At 45.4% G+C, this 9,031-nt stretch overlaps 2 pseudogenes; one reads left to right on the top strand and one right to left on the bottom strand.

The window, feature by feature from the left end:
* The first annotated feature begins 4,265 nt into the window (after nt 1-4,265).
* LOC123408307 lies at nt 4,266-6,359 on the top strand (annotated as a pseudogene).
* A 1,388-nt stretch (nt 6,360-7,747) lies between these two features.
* Nucleotides 7,748-8,782, bottom strand: LOC123408306 (annotated as a pseudogene).
* Nucleotides 8,783-9,031: the final 249 nt, after the last annotated feature.

The following is a 9,031-nucleotide window of genomic DNA, read 5'->3' as shown; positions in this document are numbered from 1 at the left end:
TGCTCGGTTGTCGGATTCTCCATGAAACGACTCACGATCCCGACTGAATAAGCCAAGTCAGGTCGGGTATGCACCAAATATCTTAGGCTGCCCACAACGCTTCGATACATTGTGGTGTCCACCGGCGGATTTGAGCTACGCTTGCTCAACTTGTGACGTTGGTCCATTGGAACTTGTGTCGCGTAGCAATCTGACATGCCACACTTTTCCAATAACTTGATCGCATAAGCCGATTGACATAGGGAAATCTCTCCGGAGCTTTGCTTCACTTCGATGCCCAAGTAATAGCTGAGTAATCCCAGATCACTCATGCTAAACTTGTTCTTCATTTGCGCCTTGAAACGTTCAATTTCTTGTACGCTATCTCCGGTGATAATCAGATCGTCGACATAAACTCCAACTAGCAGGTTTGAGCCTTTGGAGTTCTTTGTATAGACTGCGTGCTCGAGGGGACATCTCTTGAACCCGAGCGAGACCAGACTTCGGTCTAACTTTGAGTTCCAAGCTCTTGGCGCTTGCTTCAACCCGTAAAGTGCCTTCTTGAGCTTGTAAACTTTCCCTTCTTCGCCTTTCTTCTCGTAGCCGAGAGGTTGTTCCACGTACACTTCTTCTGTGAGATCGCCGTTGAGGAAAGCGGATTTAACATCCATATGATGAACCTTCCAATCCTCTTGTGCTGCCAAAGCTAGGAGCACTCTCACCGTCTCGATTCGAGCAACCGGTGCAAACACCTCATCATAGTCAACTCCTTGACGTTGAACGTAGCCCTTTGCAACGAGTCTTGCCTTGTACTTCACAATGGCACCCTCCGTGTCCTTCTTTAACTTGTAAACCCACTTCAAACCTATCGTCTTTTGGTTTGGAGGTCGGGTTACCAAAGTCCACGTGCCATTGCTCTCAATTGCCTTCATCTCCTCATCCATGGCGTGCGTCCAGCTAGGACTTTTTCTCGCCTCTACGAAGTTCGCCGGCTCCTCAACTCCGAACAGACATAGTCCGGAGTACTCGAGCGTAACTGGCTTTGTGTACTTGTAGACTTTCTTGAGGGTCTTGTAGAGACGAGGCCCTGAGGAGTCCGTTGTGGCTTGCGAAGGAGGCGACACAAATTGTGTCGGTGTTGATGCACTTGAGGAAGACGGCTGAGACCTTGGTGTGTCATCGACATCCGTGTCGTCGGCGTAGTCGTCGTGACCGTGACCATCATCTTGATTGTCGTCGTCACTATGCGCCTCGTTGTCGGTGTTGTCGTCGAGATCTCCGCCTGTGTCGTGCGCGGCGTTGTCGCTATCTCCTTGCGACCTATGCGCGTCGTCGTCGGTGTCGGCACCATGATGATCACTACCATTGTGGTCACCTTGGTTGGGCGTCTTGCCAATCACCTGGACATCCTCCCCTGCATCATCATCAGTTGGAAATTCAACTGCAAATATGTTACTGTTTGGAGCATCGTCGGCTGCGGCGCTCCAATTCCACGCTTGGTTTTCTTCAAACACGACGTCGCGTGAAATCCGTAGACGCTTGGTTTGTGGATCGTAGAAACGGTATGCCTTGGTGCCAGAACTGCTCTCGTATCCGATGAACACCATCTTGGTGCTACGATCGGCAAGCTTTGAGAGGTGCGGCTCCGCCGTCTTCACATGTGCCACGCACCCGAATGTCCGTAGATGAGAAACATTCGGCTTACGTCCGTAAATTGCTTCATACGGAGTCTTGCCGACCACCGCCTTCGTTGGAGCCCGGTTGAGAAGATAGACCGCCGTCGAGACAGCTTCTCCCCAAAAAGTCCCCGGCAGGTTCTTGCTCTTGAGTAAACTCCTTGCCATGTCAACAACGGTTCGATTGCGCCTTTCAACGACCCCATTCTGCTGCGGCGTGTAAGGTGCCGTGAGGAACCTCTTTATGCCAATCTTCTCGCAGTAGTCGTTGAACTCATTCGACGTAAACTCTCCGCCGCGATCTGTCCGTAGAGCGCGAACCTTCAGCTTGTGTTCCATCTCTGTTGCAGCCTTCAATTTCTTGAACGCTTCAAACGCCTCATCTTTAGATCGTAGGAGAATGACCCACATATATCTCGAGTAGTCGTCTACCACAAGGAAGAAATACTTCTTTCCAGCGTGAGTTGCCGGGGTGATAGGGCCACATAGATCACCATGGAGCAGCTCGAGTGCATCACTTGCACGATAGGTAGACTGAGCAGGGAATGGCCTGCAGTGCTGTTTTCCAACCAAGCACCCGTCACATACTCGATCAACATGGTCGATAACTGGCATCCCGGATACCATCTGCATCTTTGACATCTTCTTCAAGGCGTAGAAGTTAACGTGTCCAAATCTAGCATGCCATAACCACGAATCATCATCACTCTTGGCAAGCCAACACTCCGGTTGAGATTGATCAAGGTTGAGGATATAGAGCCTATTCCGTGAGCGATTAACACGAGCTAGCACGTTTCGGAGGTTGTCGAAGATCGTCATCACTCCGCTCTCTATATTCACCTTGCATCCATTCTCGTCAAGCTTCCCAATAGAGATGATGTTGTTGCGCAGCCGTGGGATGTAGTACACTCCGGTGAGTATGCGATGTTCGCCTGTGAGACCCTCAAAGAGGACAGATCCTTGCCCGCAAATCTCCACAGCTGAACCATCACCGAACTTGACCGAGCCTTCAACATCGTATTCCAGCTCGAGGAATTTCTCCTTGCACCCCGTCATGTGGTTACTGGCACCCGTGTCGAGATACCACGACACGTTCTGATCACCGGATAACTTTGGTGTCACTTTTTCCTCATGAAGTAGCACCTTCCGGCTTGGTTTCACAACCACCGTTTCAGCGAGATCACAAACTTCGGCCATCAGAAGACCTGGACCTTCGTCTTCCTGCTTTGCCAAATTTTCCTTGATCTCCCGCTTGTTAGGCTTTGGACAATCCTTCGCAAAGTGACCCATCTTATTGCAGTTATAGCACTTGACCTCGGACAAGTCCAAGTTCCGTGGTTTATGCTCTTTAGATTGGCCCGCCTTACCACGACCTTGTGGTTTGCCTTTTCCTTTGCCTTTTCCGGTTTGTCCATCGCCCTTCGTGTTGCTTGAGCCTTCGCCACCGTCACGCCTTCCTTTGCTACTTGGGGCCTCCCAATCTGCGCGCGAGTACATGAGTTGGTCACTACCTCCTCCTTTGCCTTTTCGACAGCCACGAGCATTCTCTTCCCACGTCCGCAGGCGTCCGATCGCCTCCGTTATGATCATGTCGTCGATGTCGTAAAGCTGCTCGAGCGTGCTGATGATGTACGTGAATTTATCAGTCACTGAACTGAAAAACTTCTCCACGATCTCGGTCTCCTCGAGCTTTGAACCAAGCGCGCGGATCTCTCCCACCAGAGTAGTAAGACGCATGGCATAGTCGTTCACCGATTCAGTTTTCTCCATCTGCAACTTGTGAAATTGGCGCTTCAGCACTTGTGCCCTTGCCTTGGTGATGCGATCTTCTCCGATCCTCATCTCCTTGAGTGCGTTCCACGCCTCTCTTGCCGTCTCGAACTCCGCCAATGTCATCAGCACGGAATCCGGCACAGACTGGGCTATGGCGGCCATGGCACCTTCGTCGGACTCGTCATCGACGTCGTCGTCCGTGATTGCCTGCCACACTCGAAGGGTTCGGAGAATAATCTTCATCTTCACCGCCCACACGCCGTAGTTGGCGTCGGTGAGCATCGGGTACTGGATGGGGATGTGGCGATGCGCCTGGACGTTAGCGCCGCTCGTTCCTCCACCACTGGTTGCTGACTTGACGTCCTTCTTTACCTTGTCATCATTCTTGTTCGCCTTGGCACCGCCGCTGCCGGACTTGACCGACTCAGCGTCGCTGTCCGTCATCGTAGATCGTAGATCGTCGAGGCTCTGATACCAATTGTTGGCTTTTGAACGTGCGTATGCAGCTGTACAGGCGTGCCTACGCGATTCTTGCTTCGGCCGGCTACTTGACGGAACTTGCGTAACTAGCGGCACGAATAAAACTGATCGATGGATTTGATGGCTAAAGGCCCGTGTCGAGCCTTTGCTTTGTATTGTTTTCTTTTTTCTGGTGTTACAATCAACACCCCTAGGGTGTCTTTTATACACGTCCACAAGGGACTATGGAAATAGACTAGGACTAGGAATCCTAATACTACTGGGACTCGGTTTGGCTTTCTTTCCTAATCCTACATGAGCAACATGATTAACATCTACATGGTCACTGGGCGGCCATGGCGAATTGGGCAATTGGCGATGGTGGTTCGGATGCAGGATGTGGACGGGATGCGGCATGACTCCGTAATGCTCGTGTTGGTGCTGCCCGCCTATGCCCGCCTATGCTCCGTAAAGCAAGGTGCATGCTTTTGCTGTTGGCATCAGTGAGGCTCTTACACAGTTAAGAGGATGGATGTGTGTGTGTGGCGTGGATGGGATTGATGTGTGTGTATTGGCAGTATCGCATGCTTGTGTTGAGCTTGTATATCTTGATGAGGGGAGCTATTTGTGATGATTGGACATTTGGACGAGTCAAATATGTCGGTGATGAACGCGTAGATCACCATGTACTCCCAAGTGCAAGAGGACCGACCTTGCTGCTCACTGCCCAGGTGTTTGATGAGTTGGGTGGGCTACAAGTCACGAATCTCATGTCATTTTCTGGGTTTCACGCGGACTGGACGTCAGATGATGCGGTGAGGCTCATCTCCAGGTCGCAGCTTGTAAATATGAAACATGATTCGTCCGCTCTTGTCAGTTTCATTCTTGCCCTTCCTGACATTCAAGACCACTACAGACAAGATTGATCCATGGATACACTATCAGGTTGCACCTAAATTAAGATGTCCATGTCTTGACAGCACTTATTGACATGTATCCAAAATGTGACCGTTGTTAGGTTTCAAGCAGCAACCTACCCTTTCTCCGCCTGAACTTTTCTCTATAAAACACAACGCACACACGAGGCTGAAGGAAAACAGAGAAGAGAGACGCCATGAGGAGAGAAGGATCTTTTGCGACGGGTAAATGGTGCGTCTTTTCTTTCTTTCCTTTTATTCCATTGCATAACAGAAACACCGGAAATCCTGCCACGATTCAATAGTTGTGCGCGCCATCCCACGAGCTTGGAACGTGTCGGGTCTACAGCTAACTAATTGAACTAAAAAGTGGACCGGGCCATAGCGAGAACGCAGCTCGCTTCAGGCTTATTCAGTTAACATGTACAACAACACATGTAACTGAACTGAACTTATTTAACTACTGAAGGAAATAAGCAGCAAAACTACACATACATCAAGGTTAACCTGACAACCGTGACAATATAGCTAGAAGTTCTTCCACTCAACAGGAGAGCGATATGACATCACACCGAATGCTATAATCCATGGATACGACTCACATGGTTTGGCAAGGTCGTAGTTCAGATGTTTGAAGTAACCGAAAACTCTGGCAGAGTTCCCGACTAGAGGTCATTCCTCTCGATCCTCTTGGCATGCAGTCATGCTGGTTTGGTGGATGAAGGACAAAAATATTTTTCAAGCATGAAGGAGTACTATGGGCTTGAACGTGGGATTGAGCACTATGGTAACATGGTGGATATTTTTTTCCGAGTTGGGAAGCAAGATGAAGCATGGTATTTTATCCAATATATGCTTATGAACCCTGACATTAGTGTTTATGGTGCAACCGTAGGCGCTTGCAAGTCGGCAGAAGAATCAACGGAGAGGGTCTCTGAGTTAGGGTTAGGATGAGGGTGTGTCTCGCCTCCAAGATAATCTTTATGAAGATACTTCAATGTGAAAGGATGCTGGAAGGGTGAGAACTGCTACGGAGAAGAAATGCCTCCAAAAAACTCCTGGATGGAGTATTGTGCAACTCAAGAATGATATATGTACCTTCTATTTAGGAAGCACAAATCACTAGCAGGAAGCTATTTGTGCAATGATTGTAACGCTAATAGAGGACATCAAGGTGTGAGATGTGCAAGGCACTGATTTGATACATGATGTAGAAGATTTTGTCAAGGTGTAGTTACTCAATACCCACAGAAGAAGCTGCTATCGAGTATTGGCTCCTTCGCACGGCAGCTTGTACAACAATTAACATAAGGAAGAATCTTCATTCACACAACTGCTGGAGTGCTGGTACAATCATTCACATAAGTAAGAAATATTCATTGACACAGCTCCTGGTATAACAATCCAGATAAGGAAGAACCTTTGAGTCCGTAACGACTGCCACAATGCATTACAACCAAGTGAATAATCACAAGTGACGGGATGGGACATAATCATGAGAGTTATTCAACGATTTTGCGATTTAAAGAACGACAAATGTTCATGTGATGACTAGTGATAGTGAAGTCTTCAAGATTTTGAGATGATACAACTTCACATAACTAATATACAAGTAAGATTGTAAGATTTGACTATCACACTATCAGGTGAAATAACTAATTGAATGTTAGGGTACTGAGCCTATTCATTGTCCTCCATATCTAAAGCATTAGTTACAGATTTTTTTTTGTGGTGGGGGGGGGGGGGGGGGGCATTGGTTACGTTGTGTACAAATCATCTCATAAAATCTATAGTCGATAAATAGTTTCACCAACTGCACCTTATATGACTTACAGCTTGTATACATGATATATATGCACAACCATTGGGGTAAATGGTTCTCTTCATGCTTCATGAGTCATTTAGTTACACCACATAACAAGTATTACCCTAGACCCTTTAATAGCCAAAATGCAAGAAAAATAGATAGAAAAGGAGAGGCTTGAGAATAGGAGACACCAGGAATGCAACACTTCAGATCCAGCCAAACAAACTTGCTCAATGAAGTGATGCATGATTCAGTGCAACACCAGTCTTTGCTCTCTGACAGGAAGTACGAATGTATTCTGACGAGTAAGAAATTCAACAATACGTGTAACTTATTCTTTCTTCTGTAGTATGCTCGTGTGGGATCTTGTTGCGTGGAAACGCACATAGGGTGTTCACCAAGATGCCCATATACATGGCCGTGTTGATGAAGTCTGAATGGGCTTGTTTCACACTTGGTTACAAGTGTAGCAACTAATGTTTGTTCGATACCGATGTTCTCTGAATCTACTAATGATCTATGTCCATTTACTTTGGTACTGTAACACATTTAAAGATTGTGATGTTTCCACCTGAAAGTAGTGCAGATGGAAACTATTCACCATAGAAAATACTGCTATTCTATTCTCGTCTGGGATTAGATAGTTCACATGATGAGATTGAATTGTTGATAACTCAATTAAGCACCTTTGTTTAACTATTTCGTGTACTTGATAATTTTGAAATTTTTTTAGAAAAGAAGGATTGCCTCCGGCCTCTTCATCAATATAATGCATGCGCCCCCTTTGTTAATGAAATCAGCAAAATAGTCTGCGATTCCAAAAAAACTCATAAAGAGCTGATGATTGTGAGATGAGTATGTAACGACATCATGTATTATGTAATGGAAATGAAGGTCTTTAACTACATTCCGTGTTTTTTCAGTATGATGGTTTCATGCCCCATTTTGTTTGAGGATTATCTCAAAATAAAATGGATCTACATAGGCATGTTTATAATTGAGTACACATTGAACACTTAATTCTTCTATTGGAAAGTTGGTGTACTTTAAATCTAAGGATCCCTTCACACTGTTAATTTAGTTTCCAATTACTATTTTTTCAGATGTGATCGATGGATATGGCATCTCTCTTTGGTTCAGATATTAAAACATGGTGTTGATGGCGTTGCCTTCTGCCTAATTGTTGTAACAATGAACTCCACTGCCACTTTGATTGTATTAATAGATGTGAGGTTCCTCTGGCTTATTGATGACCATGTTGGCCCTCCTCCATCCAGATCAGATACTCCACAGAACACAATGAAAGGTATGCCAGGAGACACAGTTGTCTGTTGAAATAGTTAGCAAGTTCCCTTAATTGTAGTGCTATATTAAATTTTGTGATTCAACTGAAATATTGCAGCGCAAATGCTCGCAGATGTCTAAGCAACACTATGAGAAATTATATATAAAACCGACTATCACCCCAATTGTTCTCTCCTCATATATTTTTGACACCCCAATTTTTTTGAAAAGGAACTTCCGGTATTCGGCATTGTCTAGAAATATATGGCTGACACTCCTTTTAGCCTGTGAAACACTTGTTGAGTTTTTGGTAAGCAGAAAGTGTCATTAAATATTTCAAGGTTAACCTACAGAAATTTCACAATTAGTATAGGTTTTCGGCATAAGCATGTACTTTCTATACTGCTTAAATATTAGGGTATCTCTCACCTTATGTCCTTATGCTATTTTAAACCATGCCAAGTGTACACGTAACCAGAAAACTTATTCCAAAGACTTACCAACTCAGTATAGCTCCTCATTTTTGTATTTCAGAGACCCTAGCATGTTCTCTCCTGCATTCAGGACGCTAAATTGTCCAAAGGTTAGTTGTTTAAATGATTCTTCTATGATCTGAACTTCTAAAAAAAGGTACAATTAGAATAGCAGAGTTCTTGTGAACTAGTGAGGTTCAGGTGTGGGATGGTAGGAAAATATCTTGAAGATTGTAATGACGTATGGTGGTTCTTATAAAAATCTTATGTGTCGAGTCCAGACGTATTTACGTTTTTTTAGCGTGATTCCTTTGTTCAGTGTACACCACAGTTTAAATATGCACATATTTTAATATGTACACCACAGTTTACCTTCACCTCCCTTCTCAAGGTCTGCCCGCAAGACACCTCCATACCCAGCTGCAATGCAAGCTATCGCAACAGCAGGGTTGCTAGCCAGAGTACATTAAATAACCAAGAGATAATTAGGTGAGCTGGGTCTCAATTCTGAAACGACAAGCAAAAGTCTCGACTAAGCTTAAAAGAGAAGGCATCCCTTGCTCCGAATATTGCTTTTGGCTCCCGAGCTCACTGGAGGCCTTTAAATTCAAACTTCAAATTCAGTAAGAATTTGTATTTTAATGTTTCAAAAAAATCTGAAAA

The sequence above is a fragment of the Hordeum vulgare genome, chromosome 7H, assembly GCF_904849725.1.
Source record: "Hordeum vulgare subsp. vulgare chromosome 7H, MorexV3_pseudomolecules_assembly, whole genome shotgun sequence".
Taxonomy (NCBI): Eukaryota; Viridiplantae; Streptophyta; class Magnoliopsida; order Poales; family Poaceae; genus Hordeum; species Hordeum vulgare.
This window is presented reverse-complemented; position numbering and strand designations above follow the sequence as displayed.